The 13,695-nt window shown below is 36.9% G+C and overlaps 1 protein-coding gene across 5 annotated transcripts in view; it reads right to left on the bottom strand.

Annotated features, from left to right (window-relative positions):
• Nucleotides 1-13,695, bottom strand: part of ASTN2 (astrotactin 2) — a 7,150,955-nt gene that overhangs the window by 1,628,498 nt on the left and 5,508,762 nt on the right. The window lies entirely within an intron of this gene.

The following is a 13,695-nucleotide window of genomic DNA, read 5'->3' as shown; positions in this document are numbered from 1 at the left end:
CTCCAACACCTGTCCTATGCAGACAGGCTCAAAACACCATCACTCTACTCGGTATCATATAGATTGCTCAGAGGTGATCTGTTTCTCGCCTACAAGGCAATATTGGACCCTGCCCTACTAGAGAAGCTCCATATCTGTAAGTCTAACTCTTCTCACATTACCCGTTGAAAAGGTCTAAATATAATAAGCGATATCAACAAAACCTGCTGGAGATACAGGTTTGTGTCTCAGAGGCTGCCCTGTCTCTGGAATAGACTTCTCGTATATGTCAGAGTACCTCTCTGATCCTCTTAATGCGCATGGGAAACCACAAATTTGTCCCAGGGGTTTCACCTGTGTCCCTCACTGACAGGGATGACAGGTGCTGACTGAGGTTTCTTTTTTGGGTATAAACTCTTGGCCACGGTTGTAAGGGCCCCAGGGCCATTAGCTTAGTAACCTGCTATAATCCTAAAGTGGATCTTAGTTATTTTAGTGAACTTACTTGTTACCCACACCAATCTAAGTAATTAAATAAAAACATTTTGCACGTCAGTAGTAAACTTAGTAGTAGTATACATACATTTGATTAGATATAAACATTAGATCAAATCTAAAAAGATGTAAAAACAAAATAAAACAAAAAACAATATTTTCTGCAGGGGGACCCTGCCCCCCCCCAGTTTCATATTCCAACTTTGAGACTGCACAACAGCATGGTATACAGTGATCTTCCACCCAAGGCATTCGAAAAGCTGAAAAACAACCCTGTACGAGCATTTGCTGTTACAGACTGCAACCATACATGTATGCATAAATGCATGCATCAATAAATAGTCTACAACAAAAGTTGTTGGAAAAAATATAACTATTAGAGAAGAATTTAGTTTGCGAACACTACTACAAACAAATTTTGTTGTGGGAGATTATATCATCTTTTCTCCAGCACTTGTTATAAAAAATAATCTGATTTAACATTATCAGTGTTGTGCAGTCTGTCTTTTAACTTCATCTCCCTTTTTCAGTTATATATCTTGGAAACCATGTATCCAATTAGTCTTGAGATGGTTTACTATTTTTTTTTTCACAGATTCCTTTGGCATATATGCATCAACTGTCTCTAAACAGAAAAAATGCATCTAATTTCCTGTCCAAGAAAAATATATTTCTTATATAAAATAATGCATATTATAACATAATGAAAAAACCTGAGTTTGGAGGATATCTTCAACACTGCTCATTTAGAAGTAGACATTATCAGACACAGCATCTACATGTGGCTTTGTTGAAAATCTTGGCAATAATGTGTAAAAGCTTTAATAAAGCCTGTCAGTATATGCAGAATAAAAGTAACTATGCCATTCTCATTAGCTGTTCCAGATAGGTAGACATGACTCTGATTCTTTAATATCACTTTTCTTTGTTCATAATAAAATATCATTTTTTAGCATCAGACACTGGGATATAAGGAAAAAATAAAATAATATCATGGATTTTGACTACTGGCTCAATTATTTTTTCCAGAAATGCATTTTTCTACTAATCTAATTATTTGCTCAAATGTGTTATATATTTTAAAGATGTATTGTAGGCTGTTGTATTATGCTACATATTTTTTAATCTAGTTTTCCAGGTTACGAGGGCCAAGGGGCTTGAATGCCAGCGAGGAGAATCCCAACCTTTATGACTTTTCAGTATGTGGACTAAAAAGGAATCATCTGACTTTCTTTCTAAAAACATGAAAATAAGTTAGCCAAGTTTATTGACGTGAACTACTTCTGCTACAGGATTTCGAGCCACACTTGTATCTCCTAGAACTACCACTGTCTGAAAGGCCCATAACCTCAGAACACAGTTCTCCACTTATTTTGGCAGTACTCTAATCAGAACTTTGTAACGAAATGAAAACTTTCCAATGCACGAATACTTGAAATGCTTCTTCTCATTTGTTTATTTAACTAACACATCCATATCAGTTCTACTGGCAGATGTGGAAACTAGAATTAAATGTGGTTTGATCAGACATACATATATTTTTAGTGATAGCTAGAAAGATAAGGAAAAAGGCCAGATTGCAAATCAGAAGGCATAACAAGAGAACAGATGAATATTATATTATTCCTCTTAAGAACCTGCCATAAAAAAGTGATCAGTAAAACGTCTGGCAGGCTAGAGACAGGGTCTTGTTTTTATACAGTTCACAATATCATATTGTAGTAGTATTCTTCATATTGGCAACATCAGACAGTATATGTTTTTTTGCCACATATATTTCAATTGAAAGAAAATAGAAAAATCTGCAGTCCTAACAAAAAAGTGGCTCACAGCTACATGTTTAAAACAAGAAAAATTTGAAGGAGGTAAATGTAACTCTTTGTGGTACAGGTCGATAGAAATTTATCACTAAATAATAAGGGAGTAATAGATCAGAAAAAAAAAAGAAAAGTTGTCAGTGTTTTTATAATATAATACACAAATATGTATATGTGTGGATTTGTCAACTACAGAGTAATGCATGTCCTCCCTTGTTGTGGTCAACGAATTGGGTCTTGCCATATGTGAGTGATAATTCACAATCTGAGTGAATATAGCCACTGCCTACTACCCACACAGACATATATACACACACACAGACATATATATATATATATATATATATATATATATATATATATTAAATCTATAGCAATATTTATATGTTTATCTATATATTTATATATATAAATGGAGAGAGAGACAGATATATGGATATATATTTATATCAATCTGGCTAAACACACACACACACACACACATATATATATATATATATATATATATATATATATATATATATATATATATATATATATATATTTATAGTGAGATATATGCTATTGTGCAATGCTTTTTGTTTCAGAAATATTGTGAATAAAGCAAGAAAGTCTGGTGAATACAATTAATTATGTAAAAGAATTGACGAATGTTTGCCTAGCAGTTTACTAACATCATAAATTGAGTATGATGCACCTTGAACTTCTGAAAAATGTCTAATGTTATTTGTTCAGTTTATTTACTTATTTAGTTATCTATCTTTACTCCAAATGATATCTTATGGATGGCAGCATCCAGCAGAAAGATCTTATTCATTGTATCAGAGAGTCTAAAAGCTCTTGGAAAACACTGTATAGTACATTATGATGTAAAGTCATTAACTGAAGCTAACTGCAGGGCAGAAAGTTTCAGAGCTGCTGAAGGTCACATGTGCGTCAGAGGATGAGGTATTCCCAACTGCCTCTGCAAATGATCATGGAAACACAGAGCAAAGTTATATACATATTATATTCTGGCGTTGCAAATTCCTGGTTCACTAAAGGTCTTATATGCTCTGCCTAGTTCAGTGAGCAGTGCTGGCTGAGTGTTTTGTTTTTATGTCACTAAAACCTTAAAATAGATTTAAGAGGCAGTTTGGAACTGAATTCTTCCAAGCAAAGTATTGCTGCAAGAGGTTCAAACTGAGGTACAAGTGCAGAGTGACATAAGGGACTATGAAGAAGAGAGGGAAAAGGGCCGAAGGGTCATCGCCTCAAGAAAATTGGCATCAAACGCTTAATAAAGCCTTGGAGATTATTCAGTGTGTTTAATTTATATACCTAACCATAAATTCAGTAAAGTTGGTAACAGATGCATTAGTTTTTGTACCATTGCTAATAAATAAAGTCAGTCAGTTTCTACAATGTGGAAGTATTTCTGTCCATTTTCACTTTTGCACAGTCTGTCTTTACAAGTGACAGTAATGCATCTTATAAAAAACAAACTGTGGTTATTACCTGATATCACAACTCACCTGAATATTCTGTCTTTGGAAACTTGCATATCTTTTGGAATGTAAGAAGCAGGCAGTCCTAAGATATTTCCCCAGTGACTGTAAACTTTTACTCTCTCTCACAAGAGCTACAACACTTCGGACAATAAGCCGGGCTCCTTCTTATGTTTGATGAAGACAGAGGGATTCCCTCATCATGATACCAATTTCCTGACCTACATTTTGTCCTTGCTCTGCCTTCAGACAATACTTCTTAAAGCTGTGAACTACCTCCATCTTATCTCTTTAACTTTCATATTACATTTCTTAACCAGCCAAGATTAAGCTTTCATTCAAGTGTTATTAAACTACCCCTGGGATGTCCAAGATGAACTGGCACTGATCAACATGTCGATTAGAGCTCTTCAGGTGTGAAACGGAAACTTTGGAAAATAGCAAAGTAAAAGTGATCATTTAGGGTCAAATTCAGTTAACCGGTTATTCTCTATACTGCCTGGATGTTAGCAAAGAAATGTCAGAAGTAAGGGGAAATCTATTAGAAAAAGTGATGAAAAAAACTGGATTGAATCTGAGCCTTATAGTAGTTCGACAAAAAGCTGTTCAGGCTTCAGCAGTGGTATAAGAGATGTATTCTGGTAATCTCCAGGCAGAAATAAATCAAATGCACTAAGAGCTCTTTAAAAAGTATGGCATTAGAGGAATATATACAATCAAATGAAAATAGGCTGGAAAGAATATAAGAAACTTTAATTCGTTATTCAGATGAGCTGAGTGAACTGCAGAAATTAGAAGATGAAATGAAGGAAAGTAGTTTAAGAAGTATTCTTATTTAGTGGGGTATGTAAAAGAAAAAATGTTTCAAACACTAAAACCAAGGAGAAGCCAAAATCCAATAAAAATCCAAGTAAGAATCCAAATAAAGTTCCACAGAAACCTTTATTGCATAGGTAAGCGCTTTCGCAACCTCTCCTGGTCGCTTCCTCAGACCAAAACAAACATGCTTAAAAACAATCCCCTTTTTATAATGCACATCACACAAGACCCACCAATCCCCGTGGAGAATACAAGACTCCAATGCTTTCCAGATTCAGAGATACACACTCTTTTAAATCAGATACAAACATATATGTAGAAAATGCATATAAAAATACATGTAGAAATACATATAATAAACACATAAAAAGTGTGTATAAAAAATATATAAAAATGTGTGTAAAAAGACTAAAAGCACTGTAAAGCATGCTTGCATGTCCTATTTGAAACATAACCCTAGTTCCAGAGCACAGCAGGTTGCTTCATATTACTTTCTTCATAAGTTTCCTGTTCTTCAGAACAGGTTTAAGGGACATATAATCATTCATTCCTTTTTCAATCTTATTTAGTGGGGTGATGATTTATGAGGCATGGCCATTTTCCTTATTAGGGAGGCACGGGTATTGTGAAGTTTAGGCCCCTATGGGCATGTAATCTAGTCAACTATTAATGTTGTACAAGACAAGTTGCTTCTTTCTGCAGGAGTATACTCAGTTGTTAAGGAGCTCTTAAGCTTAAAGTTATAAGTTGTAACTTTCAGTTCAAATGTAGCATTATTTAATTATAGCATCTTCAAGTGGGATTTAAAGTCCCACATCACTCCTTGGATGACACTACACTGATCAGTCTACCATTTCAGATACAGAATTTAACTGCATGCGGAATTTAATTTCAGCTTCTCCCAGTTTTGGAATTCCATTGGAATATCGGACATATTCTTTTAGAGCTTTGGCTACTTTTGATATGGCCACTCTTGGGACATGTCACAGCTCACACAGAATTAAGAATAGTCATTCATGTAGCAAGTGGTAGTACACGACCCTTCCAAATCATTTTTAGTTCAGACGCACATCATTTAGGTAGTGCATATCCTCAATCCATGGGTTCTACTATTGAATTATTGACTGTAATTATTGGTCTCAAGGTATTTTGCTTAGCAAAGATTATTTTTCAGGACAGTATATTTCAGCAATTATGTCATTAGGTTAGGTAAGTTATTAGGACTGTGCTAATTGCTTCCTTCCTAATTAAATATAGATAGGGTCTCTGTCCTTTCATTAAACTCCTTTAGCCTATACTTTGATCCAAAGCTTTACATAAAGCCATTTTTTAGCCATTACCTGGAAGCCAGTCACTTGAAGTAGGCCTCCTCACTTGAATCTGGGTTGCACTTTAGTGCTGTTGGATAGGAATGTTATGCTTTACTTTTCCCTTCAGGGTGGATGTCAAATATGCCCCTGTTCACTAGGGCTTCAATGCTACATCCTTTGTTGGTTTCCATGGTTATAAGGAGATTGCACTAATTGCTTCACTTGAGGTTTGTCAGGAAATGATCAAGTGCCTTCCAGGCCTTTGTACTTAGCCACTTTTATCTTATCTAGTGTTCCTCAGTTTCCAGAATGTTTTCTTATCCTGTTGAGCATGTGCTAGGGCTATATGCAGTCCTTTTGCTGGAGGGATAGGTTCCTGACCTAGAGACTCCCCATACTCTGGAATAGACTGCCCATACATGTCAAGCAGAGCACCTCACTGGCCCTCTTCAAAAGGAACCTTGATGATTGGATGGGAGATAGGAAATTCACCCCGGGGATCATTTCAATCGTCCTGCTAGACAGGGGCCCAGAGAAGTAAATATCGTGGGAAAAATTTTCCAGGGAATTGTTATGGCTAGGCTTGCATAAGCCTTAGGGCCGATAGCCTATTACCAACCTGTGAACCTATTTTCTGCTGCCATTATACACTGGTCAGATCTTCCAGTGGTGCCAATTTTAGTTTCGATCTAGGCACAAGGGGGTAAGGTTAATAGGGGTTTGTATTATCATCTTCAGGTTCCTTTATATTAATAAAAGCAGCCATTAGGTTCTCAGACATTTATATTTTGTTGTTAGCCAGTAAGGTTTGCTCCACTCAGTTTTAGTTCACTAGTTATCGTCCCTTTGGTAAATGGGCTATGAGGACTTAGGGCATGATCTGATTCTTGATACACATGGTAAAGCCTTTTAGATCAACTATACAGTGAGTATAAGGTATCCTAAATGATTATTCTATTTCTGTACTCTGAGAAGCATTTTGTTTATCAGGGTTTTATGTCACTTTATGTATTTACTGGGGGAGGGTATTATATTGCCCCCTCCAGCAGCATAAGTACAGGGCATATAAGTAGGTTATGGATAGACAAAGGCTACCATTCTTCAGCTCACTTTAGTCAGATATTGCCCTGTTATTTGGGAAGAGTCACCCCGACAATCTGGAATAATTGCACACTGTTTGCCCTACAGTTAGCAGTTAACCCTGCTCTCAATATATCTTTGTGTACATTTTCTTTTTCTGTGTCAACATGGGGAAATATACATCCTGTTTACTGACACTGCCTTACCTTTGCCTCTTCTGAGACAGATCTCAAGGAGATGTTATTCTTGTGCATATTGTTTTATATTAGCTAGCTCTCCATAATTGTTTTGCTTGTTGATGTATTGTTCTTTTATTTTCCTTACAGGTAATCTACGAGTGAAATTAAGGCACTATTTCAAGTAATGGATAGCCATCAGAGCTAGGAGGCTTTGAGGAGGATGTAATTGCTGCTCTTTCTTCATATTGTGAAGTAATATGTAAAAGTTGTGGATATGAGCATGGGTTTTATCTATTGTCAAATTTTAACCTGATTTGTAATAGTGGGCAAGTAATTATTCGCATATATATTCAATAGGGTCATATTTGTTGGGTTTATGGGTACACATCTCTATTAAGTTTTGATTTTAGCTTTACTTATCCTGCATGTACTTCAAATGTGTGTGTGCGTGTGGGTGTGAATGTGTGCAAAAGGGGTTGAAATGAACAATTAAGATGAAAGTTTGGCAATTTCCCTGTTGCTCCAGTGGTTCTTGGTAGTATGATTATGGACGTATGCCACATGATGGTCAGGAAATGGGGAGGAGGCAGGTTGTTTATTGGCAGCCTAGTGGGCAGTAACTGCACAGCCTTCTATCATTTATCTCCCCAGTCCTTTCCCGTGGCACTCCAAGACAGAACATAAAAGTGTGAGTGCTACACAACATTGTACTGGCCAGTTTGCTGAGTGGTCTTGGTGAGGCTGCCACTCTGCTGGAATTCTGTTGGCCAGAATGGTCAAGCAGTTGATCATGTGACCCTATCAACATGGCCTTTTGGAAAAACTGGAAAGTTATGACATTTTCAGAGTCATGTACCTGCGGTGGTGGTGCTGCGGTAGCGTTGTCGCCTCACAGTAAGACGCTGTCCGGTTCGATTCTCAGCTAGAGCGTCTTCTGCGTGGAGACATGCGGGAATGGGTGTACCTTCATTGAAGGTTGTGCGTCAGGCCTGGCAAGCCGGTACGTAAAAATCAACTGCCAATCATTAGTGAACCGGAGTTCCACTGTGGCGACCCCTGACCGGGAAAAGCCGAAAGACACAAACGTTGTTTGACAGTTTATAATGGTGGTTTCATTCAGGTTGGACTTCTGTATTATATTGATAAAAAGGTCACAATGTCTATGAGGTCTCCTGTTTTTGTGGGGGTGGGGGCTGGGGCTGAAAGGACAAAGAGAACATGCCAATGAAACCTTTTCCACTGCTCTAAATAAAAATGACTGAGTAACAGAAAAAAGTCTTAGTTGAAAACTAATGAGTGCCTTGGACTTGAACTAAAGAACATTTTGGGGTGGTTGAGATGATTAGGAGGAAGGCCAACAATGTTTGTTGTTTTTCTTTTGGCTTTTCCCGGTTAGGGGTCGCCACAGTGGAACTCCGGTCCGCTAGTGATTGGCAGTTGATTTTTATGGTGCCGAGGTGCCAGCCTGATGCCCAACCTTCAATGAAGGCATGCCCATTCACACGTCTTTCGAACGCCACTCGACCGCGGGGAGGACATGCAGACTCCACACAGAAGGCACTCCAGCCGAGAATCGAACGTGAGAACCTCTTGTTGTGAGGCGACAATGCTACCGCTGCACTACTGCAGCTTATAAGGCCAACAATAATGTGAAAATAAGAATTAAATGAAAGAACAGTAAAGTGTCAGTTCTAAAAGATGCAGTTAAACATGACAACTGTGCTTCAACTGCAAGAAATGGATAAAAAAAGACTGCACATTTGAGGACTGTGCTAAATTGATGACAGAGACTCTAAAGCATAATTATCACTTTGTCATTAATGTTCAGGAGGACAATGAAGGGCCCTATATGCTATTTTAAGTAATACAAAATTATTATTAGTAAAATATGTACAATAAATATTAAATTGCATGTTATACTGTAAAGTATGCAGTGGTATTTTAAATGTGAGAAAGGGGGAAGAAGTCTCATTTGTGACTGCTGTTTATGCTAGTGATATTAAATATTTTTCTTAGCTGCACCATATCCCTGATTTACACTGTAACCAGGTAAAGGATGGATATAAACAATATAATGTTGTAATCTTAGGTTGCTGGGCAAATGAGTGAACGTGTTTTGATAATATTACATGCAAATTAAAATATAATAATTCCAATTTTTTCTAAAGATAGAAGAATATATTAATTTTCTTAGTTTGTGATGCAGACAAGATATTTTTCTAAGAAAACAGGCTAGAAAATGGAAAATATGGAAAACTGTAGTTTTCAAGTATTTAAAAAAGAGCTGTTTCTTGCATAGGTAATCTGGTGGATTTTTTTCCAACAACAAGAAACAGCAACTGGAGATGATGAGTCTACAGTTACAGGCAGTTAATCAGGAAATGACTGAAGAATACGCTCAGAGGCATTTAAATAAGAAGCTTAATTTGTTTGTGTCTTTTGGCTTTTCCCGGTTAGGGGTCGCCACAGCGGAACTCCGGTCCGCTAATGATTGGTAGTTGATTTTTACGTGCCGAGTTACCAGCCCTGAAGCACAACCTTCAACGAAGGTACGCCCATTCACGCATGTCTCTATGCAGAAAACGCTCTGAGAATCGAAACGGACAGCGTCTTACTGTGAGGCGAGGAAGCTTAATGACTTGTATTTAAAGGTGAACTGGTGAACAGTTCAGTGAAAACAGATTAAAGTGTAATAATGAAAGAAGTAAATGTCTTTGTAGGCACTTGCATCCCTAACAGCTTTAATTATTATATACTAAATATAATGGTGCATGATTTATTTTATTCATTTATGGATAGCCAGTGCACTTTTTCTTAAGGCTAAAAATCAAGCTGTTTTTCATATGTGGTAGGGAAATGGAGATAGGCCAAGGACAGACTGTACGGGGCAAGAAGAAACACAGGCATCATCATGTGCTTCCAACATGATTAAACTTAGGGAAAGCTTATGGGTATAGCTGTCTATTTGGGGTGACTGCTCCTATATGGAAGATTAACTTTGGAAATTGAACATGGTTTTGTGTGTTTGCTCTGAGTTAAAAAAGGGTAGGGTTAAAATATATTTAAATTCTTGAGTGCTTTTACTGAAGCAAAAAGTCTGAGAAAATAGAGTATATACAAATTAGCCTGCCAAGCACTGAAGTGTGCATGTAAGTTCTAAGTAGGAAGAATGTATCCAAAAGAACTGTCAAAGTAGTAACTTCATCCTAGAATGGCTACCTTGTCAATTTTATCACAGAATGTCAATGGCTTTGCAGATGTAGACAAAAAGCAAAGAGTACTGAATTATATTAAGTGTATGTTGCAAATAGCAATGTTACTGGAGGCACATATGGATAGAAATGAGCATCTGAATTTGGCAAAGAAAACAATTCCAAATAGATATTCAGCAGAGTAGCATGGAAAAGTAAATAGGGTAAAGATATAGATTGGGAGATAAACAGCTAGAGGGACAGAAGAGAAGTAGAAAGACAATAATGGTAGATATCTGATAATTAGGGATTACTGACAGGGAATGAAGATTACAATGACAAGTACTTTTTCATCCTCTTCTTGAAATGGGCAAAGGCCTAATTAATTGTATTGACCTCACTACAGTATTTTAATCTTATTAATCATTCAGTTCTCCTAGACCATCTCAATGAAATAGGCAGTAGCAATGACACAGTACCCTAGTTCAAAAAAATTACCTCTCTAACCATTGTTTCTCAGTGAATTTCAACTGGTCAGTGTCTCCATCAGTCCCCTCTGCAGAAAGGCATCTCCCAAAGATCTATTCTGGCACCTCTCCTATTGTCAGTCTATACTAAAAACTCTCATTTGACTTATCCCATATTCCTTTGTTGCTTTATGTTGATGACTTGGTCCTATTCTGCTCCATCCACTCTATCCCTTTTCTTGAACTCGACCTTCAGTTGATTTTCATGTCCTTATTCAACGGGACAGTGATAAACAATTACTAATTAACTCTTCCAAAACCAAAACTATGCTTTTTGGAACTAGGAAAAATCTCTCTTCTATCTCCAGACCTCAACGGATCCTCAATCATCTGAAGAATACTACTGGAAATGTCACGTCATTCAAATACATAGGGATTTGGACAGACCCCTTCTTAAATTTTCATATCCACCTTGACAACCACACACACACACACACACACACACACACACACACACACACACACACACACACACACACACACACACACACTTTCTCCTATTCTGGGCAAACAGGATCTCCCCTTTCTATTCAGACCACATAGGAATGCCAAAGGTAAAGGTATCTTACTGGCCTGAGCTAGAATATAATCTCCCTTTTATTACTGCTGTCTCAAAAAGAAAAGTTTCCACCATTCACTCCATCTCAAATACCATATGCAGATTCATCACTCTCTCTCTCTCTCTCAAAGAAATAACCACCACTGCAAAACTATTGAAAAAGCTAAATGGCTACTTGTGAAAGAAAGTGTTGACTGTCTACACATCCCTGAGCTATTTAAATTGATCAAGAATGAGACCAGACCACCCCCACTGGCCTCCAGACCATTTAGAAACGCACCAACATACAACCTTAGAAACCTTAATCACACAGGTACACTCCTCTAAACTTCACGAACCAAGCTTCACTACACAGAACATGCTCCCTCAGCCCTTGGTCCTTAACTGTGGGATTTTCTCCCTTTTTATCTTAAAGATCATTCCTCATAACCCACTTTCTGATCAGAAATAAAAGCACATAAGAAGATTCTAGCAAAACGCAACTGCTCTCTCTCTGATCATATAATTTAGGCTCTTCCTACCCATCTTCCCTCTACATACCTTGCCCTGACTCTACTTTTCTTTATGATTTTTTTCAGCATACCAACTTTAATATCCAGTTTGTATATAATGCATGTACACAATGTGTTCTGTTGCTTACTCTGTATATTGTCATGTATCTATTGCCTTTATATACCCTCAAGCCAACTCTGATATTCACATTATATATAATAATTATATATAATACATTGCAATTTGTCAATCGTTTTGCATATAATGTTGCGTATCTGCTGTGTTTACCCTGGGCTGAGACTGAAATTTTCTAGCTGGATCATTGTTCTACCCCAGTGAACAAATTCAAAATAAAATAAAATAAAACTAAATATTCCACCTAAAACTACTCTTATGAAGCTTAATAGTATTTGGGGAGATATAATTCACTTTCAACATGGAACATTGTTTATGGGTGGGGACTAGAACCTGATTTGCAATATTAAGGATATATTAGTGAGACCTAGAAGAGAAAATATAACACAAGTAGGTTTATGAAGAGAAATATGATAACATTTGGAATGGAAGAAGTGAATTTACTAACAGAAGTTCAGGCAGAATTTGCCTAATATCTCCCAAGGAACAAAAAATAGGTCTAGGAAGAATAAAAATTACATTTCAAAGGAAGGTGGGTATTTATCTGAAAACTCTGAAACATGCCCAATAACTATTTCAGATTGTACACCAATAGGTACATGAAAATGCAGGAAAATGAAGCAAAATTGAGACACTAGCACTTTCTTACTTAGTAAAATAGAGAGGAATTTAAAGAATGAATGGTGGAAATGATTGGAGAGTTGTTAGCACGACAGATATTTCTTCAAAAGGGATAGCTAGGAAATGGTATCAAATGCAAACAGAGCTTAAAAATATGGCAGAAATAAGAGAGGCAGATATGGAAAAGAAGTAGCAGGAATTATTAAGAGGGATTGCCAAAGATTAAAGAACGGTAGTAGAAACAGGAGAATTTTACTAAACAAGTTGAGAAGTAATTGTTGCGTGCTGAAGGGAAACTAAGGGAGTATTGGATAATATGGAAGAGTTTAGAAAGAATGCTGTTAAGCAAATATTTTTTAATAACTTCAGAGCACAACAACTCTAAGCACAATGACTTAAGCAGCAGAAGCAGAAAAGATTGTTGCTAAACATAGGGATCATATGACAAGAGAACTAACCAGAGCTCCTACAGCGATATTAGACTCAGTTTGGAAATACTATGCAAATTTATATAAAGCAGCAAAACGGGGAAAGCAAGAAAAGCCACAAATTGAAATATTATGGAACAATTAACTATGCCAAGGTTAAAGGAAATGGGATTCAAGCATTATTAGCCAAGATAGGAAGGGATGACATACAAATTGTGATGTAGAATAAAACAGGGAAGTCCCTAAGAACAATCATATTCCTGTGGAAGTTTGGATGTTAGGAAGGGAAGTGATAAAGCTCTGGAAAGTTTTTAACAATATTTTAAAAGGATGGACAGTACCATCACATTGGGAGAAAGCTACGGTGACTGTATAACCAAAGAGGGGAATTAACCTGCAGACTCAGCTTCATACAGACGGATTTTAATATGAACCTTTATTGCAACAGTGTTGCCAAAATTGACAGATATAGATTAACATGTTTTTGTGGAATGGAGGCAAACATCTAACACTAAAAGAAAAATGATGGTCCAGAGGGAAGTAGAGCGTAAGAAAATGTCATTATCATTAGTTGGC

Source organism: Protopterus annectens, chromosome 16.part0, assembly GCF_019279795.1.
Source record: "Protopterus annectens isolate FY-2018-M chromosome 16.part0, PAN1.0, whole genome shotgun sequence".
In the NCBI taxonomy this organism is placed as follows: domain Eukaryota; kingdom Metazoa; phylum Chordata; order Ceratodontiformes; family Protopteridae; genus Protopterus; species Protopterus annectens.
Note: the sequence above shows the minus strand (reverse complement) of the source record. Positions and strands in the feature narration are given on the sequence as shown.